Raw genomic sequence first — 4,680 nt, forward strand, 5'->3', positions numbered from 1 at the left:
TCTTTCTTTCTTTCTTTCTTTCTTTCTTTCTTTCTTTCTTTCTTTCTTTCTTTCTTTCTTTCTTTCTTTCTTTCTTTCTTTCTTTTTTTCTTTGTTTTTAAAGATGGAGTCTCACTCTGTCACCCAGGAGGCTGGAGAGCAATGGTGCAATCTTGGCTCACTGCAATCTCTGCGTCCTAGGTTCAAGTGATTCTCCTGCCTCAGCCTTCCAAGTAACTGGGATTATAGGTGCCCCCACCATGCCCAGTTAATTTTTGTATTTTTAGTAGAGATGGGGCTTCAGTATGTTGGCAAGGCTGGTCTCGAACTCCTGACCTCAGGTGATCCACCCACCTCAGCCTCCCAAAGTGCTGGGATTACATGCATGAGAACAATATCACTTTAACAAGCCAATATTATTTTAATTCCAAACTAGTATGACTCCAATTACAAAACTCAAATATAATGGTATAAAAATAAAACTACTAATCTCATCAGTTAGCCAAATATCAAGTAAAATATTAGTAAACTGAATATAATAGTTTATGAAAATAATATCATTCTAAAACTCTCACAGACAATTGTCATAGCAGTAGCAGCCAACTCCTTTGGCACACTTGTCTTCTATTCTGGTAACTTCACACAGTCAATAGCTCAAATCTCCACTTAGAATGCAAAGCTTCTCTACCAGCCTCCCTGGCTTCCACCTTTAGGAATCTTTGACTCATAAGAGAAGGCGTAAGCATACAAATTTCACTTTGTTGTGGGAGAAGGAGAAAGAGACTTCAAATTGTAAAACCTAAAGTGGCTAAACTCCTGAAAGAAAGTCTCTTTGTTCAGTGTCATCAGAATATTGTTTATTTTCTTTCATATCTGTGCCCAGCTTCATTGGACTCATACCTGCAAGCAGAATGTTGATGAAATTTGTGCATTTTTCAATCTGAAAGGCTCTGAACTCCACTGGAGACTTACTGAATTGCTAATACAATACAATAAGTTTATTTTCTTTCTGCTTAAACTTTTCAAAAGTGGATCTGCTATTTGCAAAGAAGAATTGTGACTGAGATGAGCTGTTTATAATAGTAATTCAAATATCTTAAAATGATAGGCAATTTATCAATAGATTTATTTCATCAACAAATTAAGAGAAAACACATATGATTACATTGACAATACCAAAATGACAGTTGATTATGCGGAAAATATGTGTAGTAAACACCTAAGCAAAATAGCAGTAGACATTTTCACCAAAAGGTTAATGACAATCCTGTTCAAACTCTCTATATATTATATAAATGGAAACTACTATATAGCTGTAAAACCAGCAGTACATCTGGAGATATATGTAAAGACATAGAGAGTAGACTTTTTCATACCGACAAAAATTGCAAAGTGAATGTCCTTCAATGAGAGAATGGTTAAATAAAACAATGACCTATCTCAAAAATGCAACATTATTAAGCTATTTAAATGAATGATTATTCCAAATGATTTGTAGTAATTCCATCAGGTGTTATTGAGTGAAAATAGAAAGATACAGGGTAAAGTGTGAAATATCTTCATGTTTTAAAAAAAAATCAAAATATGACCAAAATATTCCATATATATGTATACCATATAAATACATACAAACGTGTAGAGAGTTACATAACTCAAAAGAAGAAAAGGAAGGAACAAACCTTGGTTCTTTAGCATGGGTTAGAGCTTGGTCATGGGCTGGGGAGAAGCTAAGGAGGGAAGGACAGGGGTTTTTATTGGAGTAGGTGGAAGATTTGGGGGGAGGTAAGAAAAAAATTTTTAAGGGAAAAAAAGAAACAGAGATACAGAAAATACAAAAATAAAAGAAAGATGACATCACTACGTAAAGCAGCATGTATATAATTCCTTTCATGTAATTTGCAAGTATTGTATATGTAGGTTTCTTCAAAGCATAAATACATGGAGGTAAATATTGTGAGCAGCTCCCTAAGTGGTGACTATGTGCCTTTGGGATGGAACATGATAGGAGAGCATGATCAGATCATTGCTGTTTGTTTTCAGTTATTTTCATTGTTAGCCTTTTAAATGTTTGACATTTAAATTACATATATCCTTTTGAGAAAATTAATACAAAATAGTTTAGATTTCTCCCTCCAGCCATGACCATATCCAGGAAGAAGGCCCGGGCTGCAGCCCGGCAGGAGCCTCCCTCGGGCAACAGCTCTGCCTGCACTGGGCGCAGGAAATGAAGCAGGCCCCTCCAGCAGGAGGCGCAAGCGGCAGAAGCACTGCAACAGCAGCGGCTGCAAGGACAGCAGCAAAGACCTTAGGGACAGTCTGGAGCTTCACTGGCCCCCCCGTGGGGACGGGATCAGGCACGCGGCAAGACCAGCGGCTGCGGGCAAGGCAGGGCAGCGTGACCGTGGTCATTACTCAGCCTAAGTACACCAAGAAACACGTCAAACTTGAAGGGTCGAAGTACAACAGGCAACTTTTGATTTGGAGGGCAGCCAACTGGGACTTGATTGGTTGAAAGGAAGTGCCTAAACAGCAAAAGTTGCTTACGGCAATCTCGGTCATAATTTGTGAGGGGCCTCAGACATATGGGTACCTGGTAGGGTCCAGGTGTGGACAGTGGTTTCTGATCAGTGTGCTGCTCACAGCCTCCTCATTACCATGCAAAAGAAGCCGTGGAACTGCCATGGACAAGAGAAGGGGCATCTGGGACATGACAACACCAAGAGAGTGGAAGTCCCCAAACGCATCAAAGGTCTCAGCCACGAAGTGATCCTGCCAGCAGCATGTGGGCAGAACCACACACTGACCTTGACAGAAACCAGCTCCTTCTTCACATTTGGGGAGAACAAGATGGCTTAGCTGGGCCTTGGCAACCAGACCTGTGCTGTCCACAGCTCGGCACAGACAAAGTACAAAGGCCAGTCCATTACCAAAATGGCCTGTGGAACTGAATTCAGTGTGATAATGGACTGCAAAGGAAACCTCTGGTCCTTTGGGTGCCCTGAATGTGGTCAGCTGGGACACAATTGGATGGGAAGTTCATCACCCTGATGCAGCCATTAGAGTATGACTGCAAACTGGTGCCCCTGTGATTGGCTGTCTTCATCCAGAAAACAAAAGATGGGCAGATTCTGTCTGTACCAAACAGTTGAATGAGACACACCCTGTGGCACTAACCACACGCTGGTTCTGGACTCCCGGAAGCAAGCCCTCTCAGGGCTTCATTGGCTATGGCTGGCTGGGCCATGTAGAGCAGAAAGTTGAGACTGTTGCCCCTCACCAGGTGGAGCTGTTTGACTTCCCTGGGCATGGGGTGCCCCAGATCTATGTCGATTATGATGGCTACACCTGCTCCTTTGCTGACAGTGAAGTGGGTGGTCTGTTTTTCTGAGGGGCCAACACTTCCTGTGACTCTACCATGTACCCAAAAGCAGGGCAGAACCTCTGTGTCTGGAGAATCTGGAGCCTAGCTTGTCAGAAGAGCAGCATCTTTGCATAACAGCATCGCCAGCTGGGGCTTTGTTGCCAACATTCGGGCAACTGGCCTACAGGGACCAGAAACCAAAGTCTTTATAGTCTCCTGTCCAGCCAGAGCCTGTCACAGCAGTTGCCAGTTAGACATTGATCAGCCAGCCGTCAAGTGCATTCTCTGGTCCTTATAAGAAGGATCAGCCCTTTATGTAACAGCCTTTATTGACTTTAAGCTTCAGTCTTTCTTTCTCTCCCCCGACCCAGACACTGACTAGTACTGGCCAGCCTTTCTGAGACTGGGAGTAGTGCTCTTCACTCAGCTGTCTTTAGTCTCCTTTGCTTGGCTGTGGTACCACATAGTTGGGATTATTGAAGAGTCCCCTTCCTCGCTTGTCAGCACTGATGCTGTGACCACTACCTGTGTCCCAGTCAAGTGCCCTGTGCTGGAGCTTGGCACAGTGTGTGCTGTGCAGCATTAGTTACAAGGTTCTCTTTCCGGAACCCTCCCCTCACTTGAGCTCAAGAGAGGCAACAGCTTTGGCTGGAGGGTCCTTGTTTCCCGAGGATTTGCACTCGTTTGGGTGCTTTACAGTAATTAATTAGTTCAGTGGTGCTTTTCGGGGAGTTGAGAATAGAAATTAAGTGTGAGACTTGGGTGGATGGGCAAGTTAACTATTGGTCTTTTCAAGTTATTTATTGCTTTTTTGTTACCACTTGTTGTTGTCTTCATGTTAAAATGCCAAAAACGACTTGGTGGTTGCTTTTTTCCCTGTTTCCCACCCAGTCCCTCCTTATGGTGACTTCTTCCCTTGCAGGAGACTTAGCAGTATCTGTCTGGGCCAGTCCCAAGGCCTTGTGGCAGGAAACCAGCCTGCATTTCTCCAAGACTTAATCTGACTTTGTACTCACCTCTATTGTCCTGTGTTCAATCAGGAGTCCATGGGAGAAGCTTCTGCAACTTCAGAGCTTTGCTAAACTAACCTAATTTGTCCAAATCACCACAAAACCACCATCTCTGACTCAAGCTTCCTTCCATGTGAAGGCCTAATTGGTTTCCCTGAACATATCTCTTTCCTGCAACATGGCTCAGGGATCTGTGTTTCTTGTACCCCGGAGGTCTCCTTTGTTGTGTGGTCACCAAGAAAGTTGAGGAGGCAGCACCAAGCACTCAGCCTTTGCAGGAGCTGCCCCTGGGTGGGGCTGGGCTGGGCTTAGAGCTTCCAGTGGACTCAT

At 43.6% G+C, this 4,680-nt stretch overlaps 1 pseudogene; it reads left to right on the forward strand.

Annotated features, from left to right (window-relative positions):
* LOC105501649 overlaps window positions 1-3,475 on the forward strand; it is a 13,836-nt pseudogene extending 10,361 nt beyond the window's left edge.
* Window positions 3,476-4,680: the final 1,205 nt, after the last annotated feature.

Source organism: Colobus angolensis, unplaced genomic scaffold, assembly GCF_000951035.1.
Source record: "Colobus angolensis palliatus isolate OR3802 unplaced genomic scaffold, Cang.pa_1.0 Scaffold73, whole genome shotgun sequence".
Lineage (NCBI taxonomy): Eukaryota > Metazoa > Chordata > Mammalia > Primates > Cercopithecidae > Colobus > Colobus angolensis.